The sequence below is a fragment of the Cinclus cinclus genome, chromosome 30, assembly GCF_963662255.1.
Source record: "Cinclus cinclus chromosome 30, bCinCin1.1, whole genome shotgun sequence".
NCBI classification, from domain to species: Eukaryota; Metazoa; Chordata; class Aves; order Passeriformes; family Cinclidae; genus Cinclus; species Cinclus cinclus.
In genome coordinates, this window is record NC_085075.1 from 3020448 (window position 1) to 3048080 (window position 27633).

The following is a 27633-nucleotide window of genomic DNA, read 5'->3' on the forward strand; positions in this document are numbered from 1 at the left end:
ACGTTAAAGAATTAGATCAGGAATGGTAAAATCCAGGTCCTGGATTGGGCAGGAGAATGTTCTCCTCTATTGGTGGAGGCTTCTGGAGATAGCTTGGGAGATGAAGGTAATTTTAATTGCCACAAAATAAATAATTGCCCTCCCAACTGGGTATTTCTGCAGACAGCTCCTGAAAAATCCCTGCTCCCTCAAAGCCTGTGTTTCTCTTGGGCCGTTGCTCTCTGAGATGGCAACGCTCCCTCCTGAGAAGGATTTTATCCTTTGCCAAAGTCCCAAACAAGAGATTACATGATGTGATTTCCTGTGTGAGCAGGACTGGCTTTAACGACCCACGGAACCTCTCGGCCTTGAAGGTTGAGGTTTGTTTTCTTGAGCTTTAACTTGGCACCAACCCAGCCAAGCCTTTGTGTCCTGACTTTTATCTAAACACACGCACAAAGAAGGGGGAGAATAAAAACATGCCGTGTCTTCTAGAAAGAGAAAACAAACTCTCCCTCCTCAATTCTGACTCTCCCTCCATCAGTTTTCAGGAAACAAAGGGACAGAGGTGAGTTGTTTTCTCTAAACTGTAATTTCCCCCCAGTGAGATGACAGCTCCCTGCTCACTCCTCTGTCAAGCAGAGCTGGAGGTGGAATTCTCACCCAGGCACATCTTACAGCCCCATCCATTCTTTCTTTTTGGCCTTTTCTCTTCTTTTCCAGCTCAGAGCACCTGAAGCTCTGAGAAGGCTGTCAGAGCCTTCCTGAGTGGTTTATTTTTAGCACCAAGAGCACGCTCCAGGCCCTGGGGAATGCCATGAGTGATGTAGAATCACTTGAAAATACCAAACTCCCCCTTTTCCACACAAGAGAGCTCTTAAACCTGCCCAGACTTCCTAATGGCTTCATCCAGTCCTTGTGGTCGTATTTCATTTGACAGGGTTTTATTTGATGTCTCAGTCCCGAGATGTTTCTCCCTATGGAAATGTTCATCAGGTCCCTCAACTCCCTCTGTCTGAAGCACCAAAATCCTGAAACCTCTTGCCCTGAGTCCCTTGGCACTGGGCTGGATTTGGCCCCAGTGACCCCATGGAAGGAGGGCTCCTGATTGTTTTCCCAGAAAAAACATTTCCCATTTGTTCCTGGGGAGCAGCTCCTCGCGCCGAGGCTCTGCCAGTGAGGGCATTTCATCATTTCAGTTTTCGTTTCATCATTTCGCTGTTTTCATTTCATCATTTCACCCTTCCATCCGGAGCTGGAACAAGGCAGCCAAGCAGAATTTCCTTTGAGCTGCAGATAAGCAGATCCTGGTGATAGGGAGGCCCTGCTCAAGCAGCCCCTGGAGTTCCAGCTTTGAGAGAAAACCTCGAGGGCTGAAAGGGAAGGAAATGTTTAATGCTTTGGACGTAGGGCATGAAGAGAAAAACAAGACCCAGAGATGCATCAGCTTTATGCACATTCCCTGAGCTGCCCAGGGAATCCCAAAGCGTTTTGGGCATCCCAAAACAGCCACAGAGCTGCAGCTGGGTTTTCTAAGGCTGTGTTTGGTGAGAATTCCTCAGGAATTGGCAACAAAGAGTCAGCTCATTGTGCGGGAGGCCTGGATCAGCCGTGGAGAAAGAGGATCAAGTACTGAAAAATCAAGTTGTCTTTGTGAACAACATGAATGATCAGATTACAGACAGCAAATCCCTGAAAAAAAACAAAAAAAAAACCCAAAAAAAACCCCAACAACAACAACAAAAAAAAAACTCAACAAAACAAAAACAATTCCAAGCCCTTCACTGAAACGTGTCAGGGCATGCACAGCATCACTTCTTAGAAATCACAGCTCTTCTCAGCGTCAGCAAAATTTAAAAATAAAAGAATTTCCACTTCCAGAGAGCAGAGGGAAATGGCAGCCCACGTTATTGGAAAGATGCAGCGGGATAACAAAGTTGTGGTCAAACCCAGCAGAAGATACTTTTAGTCACACTGGTCCTTGAAAGAAAATCTTAAAAAAATTGATAACAAATCAAGCCCAGCAATAACAAAGCAACATCCCAGCAGAGGTGACAGAGGGTGACAAACTTGGTTTTTTTTTTTTTGTTTTGTTTTGTTTTCTTTTGACTTAAATGTTTATTAGTTTTTATTTATATTATAGTTTTACAAGTGGTGAGTTTTAGAGTGTTTTAAGCTAACAAATTAAAGATGGAGCTTTATTTTTTTTGTATACGGTTTTTTAAGGGTAAATTGTTTAATTACAAAAGGCTACTTAAATTATTTTTATTTTGTTAATTACTTGTGGCTTGCAATGTGGAGTTGTTTATTTCATTACACAATATTACTTAAACTAATGAAGAAGAAGGTGAAGAAGGACTAGCTTTCACTTTAAAAATTTGTTTGCTTTATCTATACTATTATTTTTGAAACTTTAAAAAGTTTTTTACTATGCGATGTTATACACTTTTATTTAAACTACACTTATAATTTTAGTTCTGTTATTCAATTTTGGAAGGTTTTTTTATGACTTGAGGTTAAATGTGGTGTTTTCTTGGGGGTCAGTGCTTGTGTCCCTTTAGGAAGGGAGAACTATGGATTCATAATCTTGACTGCTCTGGGTAGGAAAAGTTTATTTGTCCAGTTTGCTTTCTAAATAACCCAGAAAGCAGCAGCTTTGTTTTTCATGGTCTCAAACTCAGAGGAACCTCATCCAAACTTTGGTCCTGGCCAGGGAGAGCAGTCGCTGTGTTTGTTTAATGACTCAGAATTAAACAAAATTAAGCAAAACACCCCACGAGATAAAGGCAAGAAGCGGGGTCAGTGACTCTGTGGCTTTGGGGACAGCACTGAGGACCCCCCTGCTCCTCCTGGCCCTGAGCTCTCACCAATTATCCCCCATCCCTTCTGGGGATCCCCCTCGTGCTGTGGCTGAGCCTCACTCTGTTGTGCCTTGAGAGAGGAAAAAAAAAAAGGGTTAAACAAAACAAAACAACAACAACAACAAAAAAAAAACCTGGAGCAATTTAGTGGAGAAGGAAAAGATTTGAGGTCAAAGAGCAAAAAGTTCCCAAAGGGATTCACCAAGGGGACCTGTGGAGCCACCAAAAAGAGACTCCAGGGGGAAACTGAAACCCTGAGAGGGAAATTAACCCTGTGCAGGCAAGGTTAAGCCTGGCATTTTAAATCTGTCAGCCGGGATGAGGTTGCAGCAATCCTGTTCTGCAGGGATGGGGGATCAGGGATGTTGTAGCAGGAGGATTCATGGCTTGCACCACTCAAGGCTCCTTCCAGTCCTGGAATCACCAGAATCCCTTGTGTGCCCCATATAAGTGTGGGGACAGAGAACAGCCTCAAAGATGAGATTTTTTTATCATGTGGGATTGTCTCAATATCTCCATCACACCGTGTTTTTCTCCCTTTCACGGGAACAGCTCCAGCTGCTTTTAATTTTTTTTTTTTTTTTTTTTTTTTTTTTTTTTACAGAACCTGAGTGCTGGAAAAGGGAAAAAATTCTTTAACGCCAAATGATGCTGAGAAATGGTGAGGTCTGGCAGGGATGGGCTGGGCAGGGTCTGACAGAGATTCTGGTGAGCAGATAAATGAACCTGGGAAACCCTGCCAGCCTCAGGCACAGAGAATTTTGCAAAGTGAGTGGAAGAAAGGCAGGGGGGGTGAATTAGAAAAGCCGTGCTCAGCACCTGGGGGATGTTCAGCCTCTCTCTCCCACCTTCCCCAGGTGGCATTGCCTCCCCCCAGTGATCTGCAGAGCACTCAGCATTCCAACAAATCTGTAAAACTGGATCCTTCCCTCGCCCAGCCCACTCTTCCTTCAGCTCTTATCTGCCCTTACCTGTCTCCACTAGGTCGCTTTAAAAGTCCCAGACACTTCCTTCCTTTGTTTGTCTTGGCCTGAAAGGGAAATGTCTTGTGTGTCAAAGGTTTAGTGCAAATTCCTGTCCAAGCTCTTTACTACCTCTGGCCTTGGTAAATCAAACTCCTTCTCCCAACTGGGGATTTGCACAGTGAATCAGATTCTCTTCCCCACATTCTCCCTCTCCTGCCTGCACATGGGATTGAGATGGAGCAGCAAAACAAGGGGTTAAATCCCTACAGGTTGCTGCGAATTTGGGATGGAAAAGAAGTTCTGGGTTTCAAATGTGTTTGCACAAAGTTTCTCAAGGGCTGTTCCATTGTCCCAGCTCTCCTTTCTCTTAAGGAAAATCACCTGGGCTTAGAGACCCAAAGCAGGACATGGGTGGGGAGGGGGCACAGCCTTGCTGAGCTCTGCCTGGACTCTAAGAAATTCTACATGGAGAGGCTGCTCAGGCCTTGGAAGGGGCTGCCCAGGGAGGTTTGGAGTCCCTGGAGGTGTCCAAGGAAGGACTGGAGGTGGCACTCAGTGCTCTGGGCTGGGTGACAAGGTGAGGATTTGGCACAACTTGGACTGGATGATCCTGCAGAGCTTTTCCATCCTCAGAGATTCTGGGATTCTGTAACTTCAGTGCTCTTTCCCCAGGACCCATAGAAGGAACCTGACAATTCCTGTCACCCTGGAAAAGTGAAAATCGTGGCAAGCCTGAGTCACCTCCTCCAGAGGGAACCTGGTCTCCATTTCCATCCCAGACCTTTGCCCGTGTTTGGCTGAGGAGCAAAGCAGGAGCTGTGGCTGGGAGGAGCGTTGGGAGGCAGCAGGTGCAGAACCAGAGCGTGGGGCCAGGTTTGGTGCTGCCAGGGAGGGCTGGGCTGGGCTGGGTGGCCACAAGGCAACCACGCAGGGTTGGGAGCCCCTTCCTTTGCAGATGAACACCTTGATGTGAGCTCCCCACCTGACTGCGGCACAGCCCCGGGCCAGCAGCTGCTGAAACCACAGCCTGGGGGAAACCAGCTCTCTGTGCCTCGCTGAGAGCAGCCCTGTGCTGCATGAAAACAAACCCAGCCTGGCCCTTCCCACCCCAAACTCACTGGGCAAACAGGAAACTACGAGCAAAGGTGGAAGAGCTCCAGGAACGGACCTCAGGCCTCACCTGCGGATGTTTTCCAGGTGAACACTGGGGACTACCTGGCCAGCTGATGCTTTGGCATCCCTGTGCAAAGCAGGGCATGAGCTGGGCACTGGCATTGCCTCCCCTGAGCTCTGCCTCCAGACAAAACGTTAAACTGCTGCAGCACCTGCCTGCTCAGGTGCCAGCGCTGCCGTTAGAGCCACCAGGAAAACTGGTGAAGAGCCAAGAGCTGAGATGAGCCCTGCCTTTCTTCATGCCTGGTACCAGGGTTCAGAGTCAGTCACACTCCCTTACAATGCCCCTCCCAGCTCTGAACTCCTCCAGAATAAATCATAAAATCCCAGAATGGTTTGGGTTCAAGGGGGCTTCAAGCTCATCTCGCTCCATGTCCCTGCCACAGACAGGGACAACCCCACTAGACCTGGGTGCTCCAAGCCCCATCACCTTGCCTGGTTTAGCCCTCTCTGACAGCCCCAAAATGAGCCACGATGAGGAAGAAGAGCCTCTCCTGCTGCTCTGTGCCAAGAACTGTGGCTGGAGGGGGCAGGAAGAGGACACTGATCTCAGCAGGGCACCTCCGTGTTTCTCCACCTCCGTTTTTCCATCCTGGTCCTGTCCTGCACTCCCTTAGCACACGGGAATATTCAGAGTGTTTCACCACCACTGTTTGAAAGTTTTCCATTATTGAAATTCCCTCGAGCTGCCTTGGTTCTGCACCTGCCTGTTGGTGACGTGGTTTCATCCATCTGTGGCGATTTGGGTCTGTCACAAAGGCACAGCAGAACGTTGTTGATGGCAGTGCAAGAGTAAGAAGCCACTTTTGTGGGTGTTCCTGCTGAGTCCAGCCTGAGATGCTCCTGGCCCTGGCACTCACAGGCTGTGACAGGAGCCAAGAACCACCACGGGACACAGGAGGGGGATGATGAATTATAAAAGTGGCAGGGAAATTTCTCATACATTTCCTGCAAGGTTTGAAGTCAGTCCTCCCTGTATGACACCTCATCCCTCCTCTTCACAGCTGCTTCTCATTTCCCAACCATAGTCCTCCTGTTTTGTTAGCTTTTTATTTTTTTTTATTTTTTTTTTTAAATCATTTTTTGTGAAGGTGAGGGGCTGTGTTGAACAACTGCACACTGTTCCCCCCTGGCCATGCCTGCACCTATCACTATATATAGCCTCAGACAGGCCAAACAAATAGGACTGGGGTTAATAATCGTAAAATGGAGTTCAGATGTCTCTGAACTGTGATTTACTGGGACCCAGGCCAGGCAAAATCCTCCTCACGCCCTCGCTGCAGAGTTGTCCACAGGGACCAGCCCCTTCAAAAGAGGAGAAATGATTTGAAATGCCTTTTCTCCAGCTGAAACTTGAGATGGGAAATGGTTCAAGCAGATTTGCCGGTGGGTGAGGTCTCCAGGGCAGTGCTGGTGTGATGTGGAGTGATGTTGGTGATGCCTCCTCCATCCTTAGAAGCTCAGAGCAGGAGAACAGGTGAGTTTATCCTGCCTGTGCTCCCCTCTGGGGCTCGTGGAGGCTGAGCAGCTGCAGTGGGAACATCCCAGCAGGAATAAGGGTTAGGGCTGCTCCCAGTCAATGAGTGCATCTCACTGGGGAGGTCTCTGAGGTCAGAGGAGTGAGGGACACAGACATTTCACATCCAAAACCTTCTTGGCCTTTGTCACGTGGACAGAGGCTGGCGACACCCCAAGATCCCCCTGGGGGTTGGAATCTCCATCCCCTGCGCAATCCTGATGTTGATGTGAAGCTCCTGCAGAGCGTAGCTGGAGCTCAGATCGTGTCCTCATTTCCCAACAGGAAGGTTGAGCCAGGCTGCTGCATTCAGAGCCTAAAACACGGGCACGGGGCTCTGCTTGTGGGTCTGGGACACCCCAATTCTGCCCCTGGGGTGCACTGAACACCCTCCCCTGCAGTGCCTGTGAGGAGGCCACGGTGCCACACGTGTGGCACTGCCACCTTTGCCTCAGACACGGGACGCCAGCACCTGTGAGTGCTCTTCCAAGTGACCTCCCACCCTCCTGGGTCCTCGGGGTATTTTTAGCCGCCGTTCCTCGCAGCCATAACTCTTCTCCTCCTGCAGAAACAAACCTGCTCCTTCCCTGCCTTCTAAGGAGAGATGTGGCTGCAGGCATCTCCCCTTCCCTGCCTCGGGCATCTGCTGCCCACGCTGCTGCTCCTCCAGCCTCTCAGCTGCTCTGCTTTGTGTCTGAGGGCACTGCTGGCACTTCCCAGCTCTCAGGGGATCTCAGGGGATGTGGCAGCAGGATTGTGGATGCTGGGAGTCAGGATCAGCGCGTCAGGGCAGCTGGGATGGGGCTCAGGATTCTGTGCTCAGGACCCTGGCACCCAGCAGCACAATTTGGTTTTTGTGCTTGGACTGGAAGGGAGGAGGCCCTGAAGGAGATAAGGGAGCTGGGGCTTTCAGCAAAGCTCAAACTGTTACCCGAAGGTTTTCCAAAATCCATCTGCCCCTTCACACCCCTAAACACCATCTGGGACCTGCTCTGGCCTCGTTGGTGGCAGGAACAGCAGCCTGGATTTTCCAGCTTATGAGCAGGACCCAGCTAATGCCAGAACCTGAAGCCCCATCCAGTCCATGGGACACCTCCCACCTCCCCAGGTGAACTTTGCTGGTCTCTTCACCTTTCAAACACAAAGATTTTAATCTTTCACCCTCTTTCTTCCTCCTGAGAGACTTTGGTCAGTCATCTTAATTAGCCAGGATTGCTTCACTTCCTCAGGTCTGGAAAAGTCTCTTTGTTCAGCGGGGGCAGTGTCTCTTATCTCCTGCTGGCCTTTGAGCAGCTCTGCTTTTGGCAGTTCCTGCCTGTCCTTACACCTGACATGCAAATGATGCAAAGATCCAACTAGGCAAAAGTTTGTAGCTCGTTATAGGAACTGGCTCAGCCCTGGAGCAGGGGTGACCCCGTCCTGGGCACTCAGTCCTGCCTGGCTGGTGGCCAAGCTCCCTCCCCAGCAGAGCCATTGCCTTTCCCCTTGGATCATTCCCTGTGATATTTATTTTTATTTTATTTTATTTTATTTTATTTTATTTTATTTTATTTTATTTTATTTTATTTTATTTTATTATTTCTATTCTATTCTATTCTATTCTATTCTATTCTTATTCTATTTTATTTTATTCTATTTTATTTTATTTTTCCTGTTTCATAATACCAGCTTCTTTTATCTGAGAACAGTGCCATAAAAATGCCACTAACAAGTTTTTTTCACCTCTGGGACTTATGCAGGGCTGGCATCACTTTTAGAGGTTGGAGAAGGATGACCACACTCCTTCTTTTTCACTGCCATTGTTCCCATTGGCATGAAAGGATAATTAGTGCTTGGGCTGGAAATTGCCAGGACAGGTTGATTGTGATTCTCCAATCCAGGAGCGGGGCAGGGGAATTCTCTCGGGAGAATTTCTGTGCTCTCTGCACAAAGCAAAGCAGGAAGAGGTGGAGTCCATCCCTTGGAAGGCTCCCGGGAGGATCCTCCTGGCTGCTGGAGATTTTCCTTCCCTAGGACAGAGGCAAAACCTGAAGCAAATCCCACATGAGGCCAACTGGTGTTGTTGAACGGGGCTGAGGGTGAGGCAGGAAAAGCATCAGGGCTCAGAGCTGAATCCTGAAGGTCCTTCAGCAAGGTGAAGGGAAAGTTTTCACCTTGGAAAGGTTTTGGGGTGGGAATTCCAGGTGGAAGGAGCCACCTCCTGGAAAGAGTCAGGCTTGCAAGCACTGCAGGACAGTCCCTCAGCTTCCTCCCTGCTCTCCTGCTTTCCTTCTTGCACTCATCATCTTCAGGAGCTCTGCCAGCCTGAGAGCAAAGCTCAGAGCTGCAGAGTTTGAGCTGCGGCCCCAGCTCCCGGCAGATCCAGCAGATGATGCTGCATCCTTATCCCTCAACATTTCTGTTCTGTGTCCTTATCCTTCAGAATTTCTGTGCTGTGTCCTCATCCCTCAGCATTTCTATCCCATGTCCTTATCCCTCAACATTTCTGTTCCTGTGTCCCTATCCCTCAACATTTCTATCCCATGTCCCTATCCCTCAACATTTCTATGCCATGTCCCTATCCCTCAACATTTCTGTCCCATGCCCCATCCCTCAACATTTCTGTTCCATGTCCTTATCCCTCAACATTTCTGTTCCATGTCCTTATCCCTCAGCATTTCTGCAGATTCAGAGCAGACGCTGCTGGAACAAGCTGGGCCCAGGATGTCGCTGTCTTGAGTGGAAGTTCCCATCCCTGGCCAAACCTCAGGACTGTCAGATGAGGAAACAGCACTTTTCTGACCCCAAAATCCCAAAACTGGGAAATTGTGCTTCGGGAGCTGAGCTCTGTCCCTGGCTGTGCCCTGGGATGGGGCTTGGAGCAGCCTGATTTAATGGGAAGTGTCCCTGATTTAATGGAAGATTTCCCAGCCCATGGTAGGGGTAGAACAAAATGATCTTCAAACCTTTCCACCCAAACCATTCCGAAATTTTGTGTCTGTACGGTTTTATTTCTCTCTGGCTCACATTTCCCACCTGCTCTCTGAGACTGCCTCGTTTCCCTTCGTTTCTCACCAAACTGCACAATTTCCCTCCCCAGTGGCACCGGGAGCGCTGGGTTAATGCCACCGTCATCGGGTGTCAGCGCTGCACAAACACTTAACCCTCTCCTGGATGGGAAAAAACAAAAGGAAGAAGAGGAAGAAGCGAATTCTGTGCCGGTGACACTTTCTCCCGGCCAACAAACAAAAGTTTTACGAGCTGAACCCTCTGGATGCTGCATTCCAGCTTGGTAACATTTCGGTAACACATTGCAAACGTTTGACTCATAGAAACTTGGACGGCTGGAGCCGGGGGAGGGGGAAGAGCGTCACATTCCCATTCCCGGGCAGGGTTTGGTTGTCGGATTTAAAAAAAAAAAAGAAAAGAAAAAAAGAACTGAAACTTCTCTCTGTTTAATGAAAAAAAAAAAGTGTTTGAGCCTGACGATTTCCACCGGTGCTCGCATTGTTTTTTGAGAGTGAGGGGCTGGGGGTAGGGCTCCGCTGCCAAGGGAGGGACCCGGGGCAGCTGAACTCGCTTTTCTTCTGCAAGTTTTTTCTTTTCTTTTTTTTTTCTTCTTTTTTTTTTTTTTTTTTTTTTTCTCCCTCTGTGTTCCCAGGGCAGGGTTGGCTTTCTAGGTTTGATAAAGCATTTCCTTCCATTGTCATTCTATACGGCCTCTGGGCCCTGCTCTCAGTCCCTCCCCTTTGCCGTCCCCTCTCTTTCTCTCTCTCTCTCTTCCTGAACTTTAGTGAATCTTGAGATATAAAGAAAGCAGCTGCCTCCCTTAAGCACAGCTTGAACAATGAGACCTCCTCTCCAAGGGCTTTAATTCCTCTGGATGCAAGGACAAAGCCAGGGTGAGTAGCCGCTGGTGGCTCTGCCGGATCCCGGTGTCCTCTCCCGCAGCTCCGGCATCTCTCTGTCCCCGGCTCCGGAGGGATCAGGTAGCTCAGGAGCGGATGCTTCGAGTGTAAAATCCCCCAAAAACCCACCCAGCACCTCCCGGGGAAGCGCTGGCTCTGTCCCCATGGATGCAGTTCCCGGTTTTACCACCCCGTAGTAGCCCTGGATTTTTTTGGGGTCACCACCGCTGGGTGAGACCGGGCAAAACCTGGCTCTGGGCAAGGTGGGAGGAATCCCGACCTCAAAGGCAAAGGAAAACAAACATGATGCAATCAGGCGTGACTGAGCTGGGCTGCGGGAGGGGAGAATCTTCCCCGCGGCTTCGGGAGATGCTGAAGTGGAATTTGGGAAGGTGCTGAGGAGGAGGCACCTCGGGAGGTGTCCAGGGGTGCAGAAGGAGGGCAGGAGTCGCAGCGTGTGTAGTGGGGTCTGGCTTTGCCCCGGGGATATCTTTGGATCGTCTCAGGCGCAAAAAAAAGCAGGAGGCGAAACCCGGGACAGCTCGGCAGGAGCCTGGATGTGTTAATTATGGGGATTTGGGATAAGTGATGAAGCTGCTGCTGGATGTGCATCTCCCAGGATGGGATCTCTCCCTTTCCCCTCCCAGGAAACTGTAACTTTTCCCCATGGGGATCTGTGTTGTGCTGGTTCATCACATAGCCCGAGTGGGATGAGGCCCGAGTTGAAAAGTGAATTTTGTGCAGCCAAACCCAGCCCAGATGTTGTTATCTGCTGCCCCCCCCCCCCCCCCACCTTTGAGTTTCTCCTCTTCATCCCATGTGCCTCCAGCGTCTGCTGGCTGGGATAAAACATGATTCACAGGACCCTGGGCCTCGTAAACAGGGAATGATCAAACAAGGCATAAAAGAACATTTTTATTGCTCGTTAGGGCTTCACTAAGACCGTCTGGGGCTCTGTGTCGGTTCAGGTAGCTGCTGGAGCACGGCATGTTCTTGTGGTACAAATGTTAAAAGTTCTCCTGTGTTCTGCAGCAAAAACTGCTCAAAACACGACTGGAAGTTCTCTGCAGAGCTCATGGTTTGTGCAAAGTCTTTAGAGTGCCTGTGCAGTCTGTCATGGGGCAGTTCAGAGTAGGTCTGATGGAGTTTTGAGTTTTTCCCTCCATAAAATCCCAATTTCTGGTCTAACTGGGACCAGTTCCTTCTGTCCCAGTGCAGCTGTGTTTGTTTGTACCGCTTGTTCTTGATCTCTACAAAATCCAGCAATTTTGGGCAGATCTCTGGTTTCTGGTGTTGAGGGATTTTAGGTGAGTGTGACAGGTTGACCTTAAATCCCATGGACTGAGCTGAAGGACATGAAATGATCATGCCCACGTTTAGGACTGACCAGAGCTCAGCTCCATGACTGGGGGAACCCTCCAAAACTCTTGTGCTCCTGCTGGGATGGGCATTTCTCCAGCAGGAGTTGACTCGTGTTAATATAAATGAAGATAAAACCTTCAGATTTAACAGAGCTTTTCAGAGGCAGAATTGCGTTCCCTCACTTTTCAGGAGGCAACGAGAACTTGACCACCACCAAAAGTTCCCCCACCTCTGTGTCCTGGTCCCCTCCTGGCAGCCTCCAGGAGCTCATCCGTGCTCCTGGCACTCGCACAATGAGGAAATGGGCCAGCATTTCCATATTAGCAATCAACTTTCCAGGGATGTTGCATGGATTTTCCAGCGAGGGGTGGAACAGCATCAGCCACGCTTGGATCTGCCAGGCCAGGGCTGAGGTGATGCGGAAGAAGGACCAGACATGGTTTGGGAAACCTCAGATGAGTGTTCAGGAGTCAAGCACCTGCAGAGGCCGCTCCTCCAGCAGTTCTGGGTTCAAACCGTGTCCTGGTGCTTCCAGGACCTTGGGTGCTGTCCCTGCTGGGCTCCCCATCCCTGGGAACACTCAGGGTCCCACCTGGGGGAACTTCTTGAAGGACATCAGGGATTTTGTGTCTCACTGTCCTGGCTTTTCAGCTACGTGCCCGTGGTGAAACTGAGCTTGGGGTTGTCACATGAGGATGGGAAACGCCTGGAAATTGTCACCTGGAGTTGGTGTTGAGGGTTGAGGTGCTAGGAGGTGTTTGAGCAACCTCATGGTGCACAGGGATAGGAGGAAACAGCTGCCCAGCTGTGACATCAACAGCTGGACTCGGTCTTGGGGGCCTTTTCCAGCCTAAATCATTCCACGACTTTTTTCCATCTGCCCCTTGGTCTCTCTCCTGGACAGACACAGCCACGCTTTGTGTTTGCATCGTCAGGAAGATGCACTTTAAATAAATATTAATTAGGCTTGGCTAATTCATCAGGAAGTTTATTTTCAAAGCAAATAAAACCAACGAGCAGCCATAGAGCCAGGAAACAGGTACGGTTATTTATTGCCCGAACAAACCAGGCGGGTGAGGTAACAAAAATCATGTCTGAGCTTAGCCTTTAGTGGTGGCTGCACCTGATGGTTCTCAGATCTCCAGCAAACTGCTAAATAACGAGGTTTTGTGTGGTGGCCACACAGACAGACCCTTGTGGCCACACGCATTCCCCCGTCCTTGGAATTGGAATGGAATTGGAATTGGCTGACCAGGGCTGTCGGTGATTCTGGAATTGTTATTCCCTCAGTCTGGAGCTGGATCTGCTTTGCTGTTGTTTTGGCATCTTTTAAATGTAAAACTCACAGGAGAAGAATTCCTTGTGCCTGTAAAAGCCATCCTGGACAAAGCTACAGCAGAGTCAGGTGGGATTTGTGGGTGGCTGCCCTTGCACCCCTGGACTGAGGGTGGAGCAGGAGGAGATGGAGCCTCAGGGGTCGCTGGGTGCTTTCTGGGGGATAGGGAGATGCAAACACAGTCCCAGAACAACCTTGACTTTCCCATTTCTTTCTTTCTGTGCTCACTTCCATGCTGGGAGGGAAGTTCTTCCAGCCAGGCTGGCTTTGGGAAAGCCCAGAGCACTGCAGACATGGGGAATGAGCAATGCTGGAGCTCTGGGGATTGGCCTGGGGGACACGGGGATGGATGGATGGATGGATGGATGGATGGATGGATGGATGGATGGATGGATGGATGGACATGGGGATGGATGGATGGATGGATAGGTGGATGGATGGATGGACATGGGGATGGATGGATGGATGGATGGATGGATGGATGGATGGATGGATGGACATGGGGATGGATGGATGGATGATGGATGGATGGATGGATGGATGGATGGATGGACGGATGGACAGACATGGGGATGGATGGATGGATGGATGGATGGATGGATGGATGGATGGATGGACAGACATGGGGATGGATGGATGGGTGGATGGATGGACAGACATGGGGATGGATGGATGGATGGACATGGGGAGGGATGGATAGATGGACACGTGGATAGACAGACAGACAGACGGACGGACAGATGCGCTCCTTCCCCAAACCTGAGACCAGGATCCTCCTCCACATCCCTGGAGTGCCATCACAGCCTGGAGGTGCCCGTTCCTTCTGGCTGCCCGCGCAGCGAGGGGCAGGGGCTGAAGAGCCTTTTCAAGGTTACAATCCTCTTCTTTTATTTTGGCCGCGTTTCCCTGCGGCTGGAGCCGACCCAGGCTGGAACTGTTGAAGTTTTCGGTGCTTTGTTTGTTTAATTGAAGTGCTGTTTGTTTTTGATCACAGGCATGAGATAGGCGCTTCCTCTGCAGGCAGGAAGCAGTGATTTCCTGTTCTGTCCCCGGCCAACTCTCACTGTGCAGGAAACCTCGCTCTGCTGAGTGGCCACTTTTCGTGCAACATTTTTGGAAGGTTTTACATGGTGTTGTTTTGGGTTTTTTTCTCTGTTTTTTTTTTCCTCTTTTTTTTTTTTTTCTCCCTTTCCGCTGTGAGTGGCGCTGGTGTTGGGTCCCCTGTGGGAAGGACGTGTGGAGAGCCTGAAGTCTGCACTCAGCAGGTTGGGGATGCTGTTTGACGAAAATCGTTCTGCTTAGCCTCAGATCTTTTGGTTCTGTTGAGAAGCTGGTTGGTTCACCTTGAAGTGAACCTTTTTTGTTGGGTTTTTTTGGGGGGGAATGCAGCCTAGGAAGGTGTGTTTGTCCCAGGTCATTCAAACCACTTGCCTGATGTCACATGGAGACTCAGGGCAGGACCTTCAACCACACCTGGGTCACCCCTGCCAGCTTTACCTGTGTGTGCCCTTGCTGTGCTGGAAGACTTTTAGGCAGAATTGGGGTTGTTCATCCTGGAGAAGAGAAAACTTTGGGGTGACCTCACCGTGGCCTTCCAGTCCCTGAAGGAGCTGCAAGAAAGATGGAGAGAGACCTGGAGTGCCAGGACAAGGGAGAATGGATTTAAACTGCCAGAGGGCAGGGTCAAAGGGGATTTTGGGAGGGAAATCCTCCCTGTGATGGCTGGAAGAGGTTGCCCTGGCACAGGATATGGCTGCCCCATCCCTGGGAGTGTTCAAGGCCAGGTTGGACAGGGCTTGGAGTACCCTGGAATAATGGGAGGTGTCCTCTGTGGCAGGGGGTGGAGCAGGATGATTTTTAAGGTCTCTTCCACCCACATGCCCAGGTGAGTCCCACAAATCCTCAGAGAGGAGCCAGGGATGGGGTTCGAGCCAAGACCTGTGTGGGTGTTCCTGGGGTGTTTCAGGTTTTCCTGCTGGATCCCAAACAGCGGAGCCGCAGCTTCTCAGCAGCTGCCAGCACTCAGGGGAGTTGTTACTCTGGGATGTTGTTACTCAGGGGATTTATTACTCAGGGATGTTGTTACTCCAGTATGTAACAGTAGTGTTGTTACTCTGGGATATAACAGGGTTGTTGTTACTTAGGGATGCAACAGGGATGTTGTTACTCAGGGATATAAGAGGGGTGTTGTTACTCAGGGATGTAGCAGGGATGTTGTTACTCAAGGGAGTTATTGCTCAGGGATGTTGTTACTCAAGGGAGTTGTTACTCAGGTATATTGATAGAGATGTTATTACTCAGAGATGTTGTTACTCAGGGGAGTTGTTACTCAGGGATATTGTTACTCGGGGATATAACAGGGATGTTGTTACTCAGGGGTGTTGTTACTCAGGGGAGTTGTTACTCAGGGATATTGTTACTCAGGGGCATAACAGTGGTGTTGTTACTCGGGGATATAACAGGGATGTCGGTACTCAGGGATGTTGTTACTCAGGGATGTTGTTACTCAGGGATATTGTTACTCGGGGATATAACAGTGGTGTTGTTACTCGGGGATATAACAGGGATGTCGTTACTCAGGGGAGTTGTTACTCAGGGGAGTTGTTACTCAGGGATATTGTTACTCGGGGATATAACAGTGGTGTTGTTACTCTGGGATATAACAGGGATGTCGTTACTCAGGGGAGTTGTTACTTAGTGATATTGTTACTCGGGGATATAACAGGGATGTTGTTACTCAGGGATGTTGTTACTCAGGGGAGTTGTTACTCAGGTATATTGATACTCAGAGATGTTATTACTCAGAGATGTTGTTACTCAGGGGAGTTGTTACTCAGGGATATTGTTACTCGGGGATATAACAGTGGTGTTGTTACTCTGGGATATAACAGGGATGTTGTTACTCAGCGTCTTTATCCTCCAGCAGCAAACCCAGCCAGGCTCTCTCCCAGCACCGTGCCCAGAGGTGAAGTGCTGCAGTATCAGACGGCTCCAGCCACAGGAAGCCTGGACAGACAGACGGACACTGCGGCATGAGAGCCGTGGGAGCCCCAGGGCAGCAGATGTGACCACGAGCAGAAAGAACTTCCCTGCCCCAGGTTTTAATTATCTGGCTGTTGTAAAGGGGCTCCCCTGTGGGGAGGGGAGTTTGCGATGGGAAGAAGCAGCGGCTGCAGGAACAAAGCAGGGAGGGGAAAGGCCAGGGAAAGGGGGAGCAGAGGTGCTCAAAGCCCCCAAAAATCCTGCAAATTCCCCTGCACGGAGAGGGGATGGGGCAGGAGAAGAGATGGTCAGAGGCTTTAGCCAAAGTTGTGCAAGAGCAGCTGGCTGGGACCTTTTGGCTGCAGGAGGATGAAAGGGCTGGGGATGCACAGAGGGAGGGCTGGGAGCTGCAGGAGGAAGGAGAGGCCAGGATGCTCTCCATTTGTGCTCGGAACCATCCAAGGAAAACTTTGGGCTGCTCTCATGCAGCCCCAGCCCTATGCAAGCGTGTCCCCCATCCCCTCATCCCCCTCTCCTGCCCCATTCCTGGAGAGCTCTCAGTTCCCCAGGCCCCTCCGGATCATTGCACGGCGGTGACATCACCGCCGGTTACCATGGAAAAGCCAGGTTGTCCAAAACACGACCCCTTGGCCTCATCCCATGTGTGTGAGGAAATGAAGGTTTTATAGCACATCTCTAAATGGAGCAGAAACAGCCAGAGCAGGAACCACAGCCCCAGGAGTGCAGAACCCCCCCTGGTCACGGCTGCCTGGTCTGAGACTCCCTGGTGGGGAAACTGGGACTTGCTTTGGGGGTTCCGAGGTTGATTTGTGTCTCCTGAGTTATTTCTGCTCTCTGAGCTTTCTGCTGTGGGCTGGAACATCCCGAGGAGAGGCAACATCCTTTAAATTCCTCCCTGTGAGAGTGGGCAGGACCTGGCACAGAGTGCCCAGAGAAGCTGTGGGTGCTCCTGAATCCTTGGAAGTGCCCAAGGTCAGGCTGGATGGGGTTTGGAGCAGCCTGGGACAGGGGAAGGTGTCCCTGCCCATGGCAGGGGGTGAAATGGGAGCTTTAAGGTCCTTTCCAGCCCAAGCCATGCTGTGACTTTATGACCTGAAGCATTTTCAGGAGAGGCAGAGAAGCTGTGAGAGGCAGAAAATGGGAGGAGAAGGTCCACAGGAGCTTGTGCCTGGAGCTGTGGGAGAACCAAACTCTGCTCACACCTGATCTGGAGCTGACACTACCTTTGGAGGGATTGTGATGTGCAGGGAGAGGTCCAAAGATATGTGGGAGTCCTGGCCACAGAGATTTTCCTAAAGCTGGAAAAAACTGCCCCAGAACTGATGGAACCAAAGCTCTCACAGGTGGTTTTGGGAAGCAAACCTCAGGTGTTGTCCCATGGCAGGGGTGGGACACTGCTGTTTGAGGCAGCCTTTGTTGGGTCAGGGTCAGGTTTGGGGGAATGTGCTGGGAAATGAAAATTTGGAGCTGCTTGGTTTTTGCACACCCCAGTACTGGGCATGGCAAGTGAGAGGCACCAGGAGCCAGCTCGGGCTCCAAAGCGGGGCTGGCAGTGCCACCCTCCTGTCCCCACGGTGCCAACCGACCCCTGGCCCCGCTGCAGCCTCCCCCTGCTCGCAGTGGGTGTTTTGGGGTTAAAAATAGAGTCCAGGTTTCGGTTGGTAAAGGCGGAGGCAGGGAGCAGGAGCTGTTTATCAGTGCCAGGGTTTCCCCTGAGCCACTGAAATGAGTCAGATAAGAGATGGGCACAACGTGCACGTCCCCCCCGAGCTGCTGCCAGGGTTGCTGCTCCCTCCTGTGTGTGCTGAGGTGTCCTGGAAATCACAGACCCTGTGGATGCTCCTTGGAACTCCTGTTCCCACCAGGCTTGGGTGCTTTGCAGCATCCTACCCTCAATCCCTTTTGGAAATGTTGCTCTCTGCTGTTAATCCAGAGAACAGAACCATGGAATGGTTTGGGTTTGAAGGGACTTTAAAACTCATCCTGTCCCAGAACCGTGGAATGGTTTGGGTTTGAAGGGACTTTAAAACTCATCCTGTCCCAGAACCGTGGAATGGTTTGGGTTTGAAGGGACTTTAAAACTCATCCTGTCCCAGAACCGTGGAATGGTTTGGGTTTGAAGGGACTTTAAAACTCATCCTGTCCCAGAACCGTGGAATGGTTTGGGTTTGAAGGGACTTTAAAACTCATCCTGTCCCAGAACCGTGGAATGGTTTGGGTTTGAAGGGACTTTAAAACTCATCCTGTCCCAGAACCGTGGAATGGTTTGGGTTTGAAGGGACTTTAAAACTCATCCTGTCCCAGAACCGTGGAATGGTTTGGGTTTGAAGGGACTTTAAAACTCATCCTGTCCCCACCTCCTGCAATGGGACCTTCCACCATCCCAGCTCACTCCAAGCCATGGTCTGGAACTTTCTGATGCTCCAGAGCTCTTTCCCCGCAGTGTCAGCACATTCAAAAGCAGCAGCTGGGACCTCAGAATCAGCCAAACCTCATCTTCCAGAGGGGGTGACACGGGCACCGCTGAGCCCTGCAGGGAACCTGGCCAAGGAGGAGCTGCAGGGCCAAACCCTGGCACGGGCAGCATCCCCTGGGCAGCATCCTGAACTCCCCAGCTGGGTCAATGCCTCGGGCAGGGCAGGGCTGGACCCTGCCAGTGCATCCAGGACACTTTTTCGTGCTGAACCCCACTCTCTGCTCAGCAGCAGCAGTTTCCTGTTTGACTCACACCTGACACAAGCCGGGGCCTCTCTGGAGCTCAGAACGACTGAATGGGGCTGTTTACAATTAGAGAATATGGGATTCCCAGAAAGAGGCTCAGACCGTACGTCCTGAAGCGAAATACCCCAGGCGTCACCAGCTAAAAATAACAGTGGCAGAACAGTCACCAAACAAACAGCAAGGGCAGCTCAGACCCTGGGGCTCAGCACCCAAATTCCAGATTTCCATACTCACCCCGGGGCTTTTTTTTTTTTTTTGCATAACTTGGCGCTTCCCGTGCTGGTGGCAGTGATTTCTCTTGGTTTCTGTTTTATTTATGAGAGTGGGGGAGTAAGGCAAGGGTTAAAATGTGAATAATCCGAAGTTTGAGCCAGAAGTGGATGATGGGAATGAGTTGAGCTCATGGAAGGGCTGGGGGTGGGTGGGAAGTGAGGCAGGAGCAGCTGCTCAGGGCTGGGGACTTTGCTGGGCAGCTCTGGACATGGAGCTGGTGGTCAGTGGCCACGTGTGGTCACGGGCAGCACCAGGGAGGCTGAACAGTTCAGAGGCTGAAACTTTCCAGAATCAGTCAGAGAAAAAGTCAGAGAATCATAGAACAGAATGGTTTGTCTTGGGAGGAACCTTAAAGCTCACCCAGCCTTAAGGACACCTTCCCTTGTCCCCAGGTGCTTCAGCCTGGCCTTGGGCACTTCCAGGGATTCAGGAGCGCCCACAGCTTCTCTGGGCATCCTGTGCCACTCTCATGTGGATGAATTCCTTTCAAATATCAAACCTTGTTTCAGTTTGGTCCACGGTGCAGGGCTCAGAAAGTCACCGAGCTCAGCCTGAGCTGAGCTTTGCCCAGAGCTGGGCCCTGCTCTCTTTGTGCCTCTCCCAATGCTTGTGGGCTGGAAAAAAAGAGACAAAAAATGGGCCAGAGAAAAAGGGCACAGGAAGGATCATCCAGAGGCAGCCCTGCAGCCCGGTGACCCCTTCCTGACAGAGATTTCAGAAGGCAGGAGCTCCCGTTAAGGCACTTATGCAATAGATTGTTACCAGAGGAAGTCTCTCTTTAACCCCAGGCAGTTGGTGGTTGATTTATGTCCTGCAGCTTTAGATTTTCTAGGTTGCATTCGTGTTGCATAAGAAGATAATTTGACCCTACATTTCTTAAAACAATTTTTTTTTTTTTCTGTTGGGGATTGTCTCGTTCGTCTGCCTCTTGTGTACCTGGAGATGTGAAATGAATTATATGGCTCAGGTTGTGTTACCATGAGAGTGAATCCCTGAGTTTTCTCAGAGACAGGGCTGGATTTGGACCCAAACCCTTGTGTGTCCTTGGGCACTTTTCCCTGTGAGTTTTACCCCCAGAATAAGAGCAGCTCCATCTCTGTTTGTGCCTTTAATTTCTCCTGCTCTGTCACAGCTGGTGGCTTTTGCTCTTCAGCAATAAACACAGCAGTGGGGAATACTCCAGAAATGGGATGCAGGGATGGACTGCTGGGGACAATTTGGCACCGATTTTTTTTTCTCAGTTCATGTAGAGATCAGCCCTGGACTAAATGGTCCTGGGACGACTTTCAGTGCAGATCCTTCCTAGGGAAGGGTTGTCCTTGTGTGGGAGTCAATTCATTTCATGGCAGGGGGGACAGAGGAGTCTTGGGCTCTCTCCTGATTTGCCATTTGCCTTTAACCTGAACTAAAAGTTATTTAGGCTAGAAGCACACATTAGTGTTTGTGAACAGAAGGGCAATTACAGGGAGAAAAGCAATTTCCACCAGCGTGGTGGGGGACAGACACGGCCCCATTGTCTGAACCATGACAGAAGGACCAGCCCAGGTTCTCCTCCTCCACAAAGGAGAGTTAAAACAATTCCTGCTCTTTTCCAGCCTCTCCCGGTGCCCTTGAGGAAACCTTTTACGCTCATCCTTGCAGAACTGGGGGGACAGTGACCTCTTCCTCCTTCCACATCTCAGGAATCAGAACCATTCCTGGTCTAGGTGGTGTCTGTGGGAAATCTGAGCTGAACTTCTCCAGTTGAGGGATTTTTCCCTTCCTGGGTGAGTGTGGGTGGCTCCAAGGCTGCTCCAATTTTAGCCTCCCTGCACCACCCAGATGTTAAACTGGGCATTTTCTCCATCTGCTCCCGGGATATTCATTGTCCTGCAATCCCCGGGTGGCCAATTGTGCCAGCGGGAGCTTTCATGGAAACAACTCTTTTTTTTTTTTTTTTATCCTGTGGCAGCTCCAAGTGTTTACAAAAGGCTGGTAGAACCTCAGGAGCTTCTGGCAGCTTCATTTTATTTTGAAACCAGTCAGTTCCCCAGCTGGGTGTGAGAGTAAAACGAAAGGATGCGAGATAAAGCCGGCAGCGCAGCGAGCGAGGGCAGCCCGCGCCGGAGCCCGTCATTCTGAAACCAGGCATGGAAACTGTGCCGGGGAGAAAAGCTCGAGAGCAGGGCTTGGGCTGCTCACCACACACTGCACAGACCACAGCAGGCAGTGGCTCTGCCCGGGGACCATCACGTGCAGCAGGGGACAGCCACGGGAGCATCGAGCGCAGCGCTGGCTCTGACCGGGCCCATGAGCGGCGACAACAAAGGTACAGACAGTGACCTGTCCTGTGCAGCTCCCCGAGTCCCACCCAAATTCTGTGTTCAGGTGTCCTTGGGGTGTCCTGTGCAGCTCCCCGAGTCCCACCCAAATTTTGTGTTCAGGTGTCCCTAGGGTGTCCTCTCCAAGCTCCTCTCATTCCAAATTTTGTGTTCAGGTGTCCTTGGGGTGTCCTGTGCAGCTCCCCGAGTCCCACCCAAATTTTGTGTTCAGGTGTCCCTAGGGTGTCCTCTCCAAGCTCCTCTCATTCCAAATTTTGTGTTCAGGTGTCCCTAGGGTGTCCTCTCAAAGCTCCTCTCATTCCAAATTTTGTGTTCAGGTGTCCTTGGGGTGTCCTGTGCAGCTCCCCGAGTCCCACCCAAATTTTGTGTTCAGGTGTCCCTAGGGTGTCCTCTCCAAGCTCCTCTCATTCCAAATTTTGTGTTCAGGTGTCCCTAGGGTGTCCTCTCCAAGCTCCTCTCATTCCAAATTTTGTGTTCAGATGTCCTTGAGGTGTCCTCTCCAAGCTCCCCTTATCCCAAATTTTATGTTCAGATTTCTCTGGAGTGTCCTCTCCAAGCTGCCCTCATCCCACCTAAATTTTGTGTTCAGATGTTTCTGGGGTGTCCTGTCCAAGCTCCCCTCATCCCAAATTTTGTGTTCAGATGTTTCTGGGGTGTCTCTTTATCCTCTGCTCTCTGCTGAGCATCTCTGCCCTCCTGCTCTCCGTTGCTGCCAGGGAATTTGGGCATGTCCAGGCCTGAGGAGATGTGGAGGTTTTGGACCAGAGGAAGTTTCTGGTGGGTTCCTGGGGTGCTCTTTGCTCTCTTTGCTGCCAGCCCAGGGCCTGGCTGGTGTTTGCCAGGGGACACGGGCACTGTGCCCACGGCTCCCACGCCAAACCATGCCCTGCCCAGAGCACGCAGGGATTTAGGGACCTTCATCCTCAGAGAGTTTGGGTTGAAAAGGACCAAAGATCACCCAGCTCCACCCCTGCCATGGACCCGTTGGTGTCTGGCTTGTGCCGTGCTGTCCCTGGGGGCTCTTGGCTGCCCAGCCCAACGTCCCCATCCACTCCAGCCTTGGTGTTTTAGGCACCAGAGGCAGCTCTGCTGGACAATGAAGGGCTGAGTGTGGAGATCTGGGTGACACCAGGAAGGGGATGGGTGACATTGTCACCCTCGGTTTGTCACTACACAGCTTGTGGCACTCTCCTCACCCAGCTCCCCTCACCCTGGAGCTGGGACAGGGGGGGACAGCTCTGCTTCCTTCATCCCAAGGCACATTCCAGCTTTTCTCCCTTCTCTTGCCACCCCCTGGCACTTCCTGGCTCTCTTTCTGTGGACGAGTTGGGAAATTGCACCAAGACAGAGAAGTGCAGCTCAGGACACCAGGGCTTGGGGAGGGATGCTGTGATGGAAGAATTTGTTGAGTTTTGTCCTATCTCAAAAGTGCTGAAACTGGTGAAAACGCTGCCACACCCCCTCCTGGGAATTTCCAACTAAACCCAACTGGTTTTGGTTCTCTGGGCTGTCAAAAAAGCTGAGCTCAGGCTTGGAGGGCCTGGCTCAGAAACCGGAGCATGAACTAGAGGATTTGGCACTGCTGAAGTGTCAGAGCTAAATCCCGTGACCTGCAGAGCTCTGACTACAGATTTTGAGTTTTGGGGGGTTGATTTGGCAGCACAGCTCTGTTTGGAGCATCTCAACCCCTGGTTTGAGGGACAGGGAGGAAAAGGGAGGAGAGGAAAGGACACAGCACAAGCAGAACAGAGCTTGTCCTGAGATGCTCAGGGGGAGAAAGGGGAGGCTGTGACAAGAAAACTTTCAATCCCAGAGTGACAAAACACCTCCAGGGCTGTTTTCAACAGCTGGGAACAGGATGGGAACCTGGTGGTGGCCAGCAATTAGTGAGAATTAGGGTCAATCTCAGCCGTTTGGGAGGAGCAGAGGAGATGCAGCCCAATCTCTCCTCTTTCATCCCCTCCTTCCTCCTGTTTCAAAGTGCAGGAGAGGCAGCAGGGACCTGGGGGGGACTCTGGAGGTGGCCAAGGAGGTTGTGTCACACCTGGGGGGTGACAGCCTCTGATGCCAGCGTGCCCAGCAGCTCAGAGCAGTGCCCAGAGCGTGCCAGATGTTTTTGTTCATCCTCCTGGTGTTTAGGAAAACAGAGTTTTGCTATTTATTCTTCCCTTCTCTGGCTACAAACCCTCTGAGCTTTTTAAAAAAGGGAAATAAACAATTCCCAGTGACATTTGCAAAGCTTCTACAACTCCTTTTTGGTGAAGCTGTTTGGTCTGAGCTTCTCTAAAGAAAAAGGTGAGGAAGAGGAGGGAATGGTTGATGTGCAGGTGCACATGGACTTCCCTGGCTTTGCCACATGGGAGCTGCTTTTAGGTTATATTAAAGAGGCAGAAATCTATAAAAACCTGATAAAAATCCCATCCAGTCTGGCCTTGGACACTTCCAGGGATCCAGAGGCAGCCCAAACTTCTCTGGGCACCTTCACCACCCTCACAGGGAGGAATTTCTCCCTAATAACCCACCTAAATCTATCCCCTAGCAGCATGAAATCATTCCCCTGTCCTGTCACTCCCTGCCCTTGGGAAAATCCTCTCCAAGTCGGGCTCTGCTTTGCTGAGTGTGCAGAGAGGAGCCCAAGGAGTTTTTCCGTGCCTGCAAACCCTGTCGGGGGATGCCTTGGGGTGGATTTGGTACCCCGTTATCAGGAAAAACTTAATTAAAGGCTCATTAAAGGCCACCGAGTCCCGGTTGGGGCCGGGAGGGGGCGCGGGGCCACCCGGGCTCGGTGCAGAAACTTTGAGTCACTCGCTGGGTGTTTTGGAGCGAAATTCGGAGCCGCCGCGGCCCCTTCCCGGCCCATTGTTGTGGTTTGACAATCACATTTTCCTGTTTTTAAAGCAAATGTTTTTCTCTCCTCTGGGGACGTAACCGAAGCCCCGCGAGCGGAGCGGGGGAAGGAGCTCGGGGGCTCCGGAACTGAGAGATCCTGGGGGGCTCCGGAATTGAGAGATCCCGGGGGAATCCAGAATTGAGAGATCCTGGAGGGCTCTGAAATTGAGAGATCTCGAGGGAATCCAGATTTCAGAGATCCCGAGGGACTCCAGAACTGAGAGAACCTGGGGGGCTCCAGAATTGAGAGATTCCAGAGGGGGTCCGGAATTGAGAGAACATGGGGGGCTCCAGAGTTGAGAGATCCCAGGGGGCTCCAGCCTCGGGGGGCTCCAGGATTGAGAGATCCTGGGGGAATCCAGAATTGAGAGAACCTGGGGGGCTCCAGAATTGAGAGATCCTGGGGGAATCCAGAATTGAGAGATCCTGGGGGGCTCCGGGACTGAGAGACCCTGGGGGGCTCCAGAATTGAGAGATCCCGGGGGCTCCGGAATTGAGAGATCCCGGGGGGACTCCAGCCCTGGGGGGCTCCAGAGCTTGAGAGATCCTGGAGGGCTCCAGATCTGAGAGATCCCGGGAGAATCCAAAATTGAGAGATCCCGGGGGGCTCCAGGATTGAGAGATCCCAGGGGAAGCCAGAACTGAGAGAACCTGGGGGGCTCCAGAATTGAGAGATCCTGGGGGGCTCTGAAATTGAGAGATCCCGGGGGGCTCCAGGATTGAGAGATCCCGGGGAGCTCCAGAATTGAGAGATTCTGGGGGGCTCCGGAATTGAGAGATTCTGGGGGGCTCCAACCCCGGGGGGCTCCAGGATTGAGAGATCCCGAGGGGCTCCAGCCCTGGGGGGCTCCAGACCTTGAGAGATCCTGGGGGCCTCCGGAGTTGAGATCCCAGGGGGGCTCCAGAATTGAGAGATCCCGAGGGGCTCCGGAATTGAGAGATCCTGGGGGAATCCAGAATTGAGAGATTCTGGGGGGCTCCAGGACTGAGAGATCCCAGGGGAATCCAGAATTGAGAGATTCTGGGGGGCTCCGGAATTGAGAGATCCCAGGGGACTCCAGCCCTGGGGGGCTCCAGAGCTTGAGAGATCCTGGAGGGCTCCAGATCTGAGAGATCCCGGGAGAATCCAGAATTGAGAGATCCCGGGGAGCTCCAGGACTGAGAGATCCCAGAGGGGCTCCAGGATTGAGAGATCACGGGGGAATCCAGAATTGAGAGATCCCAGGGGGCTCCTGACCCGGGATGAGCCCCCCACCCCCTGACATCGCCCCTTCCCTCCCATCTCCTTTCTCTTTGCGCAACGGTGGCAGCAGGAGGGTGAAGGAGGCAGAAGTGTGTTTATTTTTATTTTTTACTCTCTTTTTTTTTTTTTTTTTTTTTAAAGTCGACGGTTCCTCTTTGCTGTGCTGTGGTTTCACGCCCGGCAGCAGGACATGGGGGTATTTTTGTAGGTTTTATTCAAGGAGTGTCTATTTAAAACAAACTTTTTGGGCTGCTGAGCACATGTTACCCCTCAGTTTAAAGCAGAGGACAGGGCTGGTGGGGGAAATGGGGTGGCTGGTGGCAGCCCCCAGAGCCACTTGGGCTGTCTGAGGCTGCTGAAGTCCCCACAGAGGGTGGACCCACTGTGGTGAGGGCAGAGGTGGGGCAAAACAAAGAGAAAACCCATTTATTATTCAAGTTTCTGTATGCAGAGTATCTGCACGCTCCCAGATTTGCATTGAAGTAGGAAAAAATTGATTTTTACTGAATGAAAATCAAGAAGTTTTAATGCTGAGTGGTGGTTCTGCAACCATGCCCGGTGTTTCCAGGCAAGATGCAACTGGGGCTAAAAACCACCAGGAGTGGGCTAATGCTTGTCCAGCATGGCCAGGACTTGCTCAACGCTGCTCTGGCCCCGTTTCCTTCACTCAGAGCCCCTGGGATGTGACACAAACCCCTCGGTGCTCAGCACCCAGCACTCAATCCCCGTTTCCCCGAGCGTCTCCTCCCGTGCATTGCCCAATGCAGGGCGTGAACTGCTCCTCTCCTTTCCTACATCAGCAAATAAAAAAAGGCACCAAGCGCTCTTGTGCCCCAATCAGCAACTCGCCCACTTGCCTGCCGGGCCAGCCCATCCTGCTGTGCTTGGCAGGATCAGCAGCTCGGCCTCCAACCCTCCAAAGTATCCCAAATTCTGCCCCCAGCAAGGGAAGAATGGAGGGGGAAAGGAGAAAATCTGTGTGTGTTAATCCCTGCCTGGGCACCAGGTGGACTCTCAGTGAACATCCAGGTGTTCTCCTGGTCTCCTCTGCCCACTGTGGAGATCCTGGGGCTCCAGGTGGGCCTGGGATCTCAGCTCCCAGGGCTCCAGGTGAGCCAGCCCCGTGTCAGGAGCTCGCTGGCTGCAGCCCGAATTCCCAGCTCCATAAAGCTGGGTGGGACGGGGATGCTCTGGGAACGTCGGATGGAAACCGCGTCCCTCCTCACCTGCCACAGCCATCACCTGTGGGGCCTCTTCTGCCCCAAAAGCAGGAGGAAGGGGAAGCCTGAGAAGGGGATTGGGGCAGTTTGGAGCTCAGGGGGTGCCTGGGGGTCTCTGAGAGGTTCCTGGAGGGGGGATGGATGTTGGAAAGACCAGCCAAGCACAGCGTGCCCCCCATGCCAGCTTCTTCCCCTGGTATATCCTCTTGTCTCCTGCCCTTTGGGGGAGACCAGGCCAGCCCTGCAGACATCCCCAGCCTCATCCTTGTCTCTTCCAGCTCTCTGGCTCGCTGTGTGACTCGGGAGCAGGGGTGGGAAGCAGCAAAGCAGAGAAAAGTCTTTGGTGGGACACCACCACCTTTCCCCACCCATTTTTCCCCTTCCAGGCAGCTCCAGACCTTCTCCTGACTCTTGTCCATCCCTTCCATCAGGGCTGAGCTCTGGGGGTGCTTTGGGAGCCTCCTCACTTGCCCTGGGCTGTCTCTGGGAGCCCAAACGAGCCTGGGCAGCCTTGAGCGCTTTTGTCTCCTCCACCGAGGTCTGAGGGTTGCACAACGTGTGGGGGTGAAGCTCATCCATCTCCACGGATCCAAATAACCCCTGGCTTTCTCAACCAGCAGAAAGTTCTGCAATATCCCCCTTGACTGGCACAGCAGAGCCCAGCCTGGCTGAGCCAGGGGAGGAGGCGCTCAGAGAGGGAAGCAGCGTCTCGTTTCTAAAAATACCAGCTGTGCTTCCAAAATAATCTCGGTTCAATGATCTCCGTTGCTCCCCGGGGCTGCTTGGCTGCTGAAATTCCCCAGTAATTCAGCCTGAGCTCTTCACCCTGATGGAGGAAGGTCTCCTTCATCTCCTGTTTGCTCTCAGAGGCAGGTTTGGCTCTT

General features: G+C 51.7%; 1 pseudogene; it reads right to left on the reverse strand.

Annotated features, from left to right (window-relative positions):
• LOC134054860 (interferon-induced protein with tetratricopeptide repeats 1B-like) overlaps positions 1 to 27328 on the reverse strand; it is a 32876-nt pseudogene extending 5548 nt beyond the window's left edge.
• Positions 27329 to 27633: the final 305 nt, after the last annotated feature.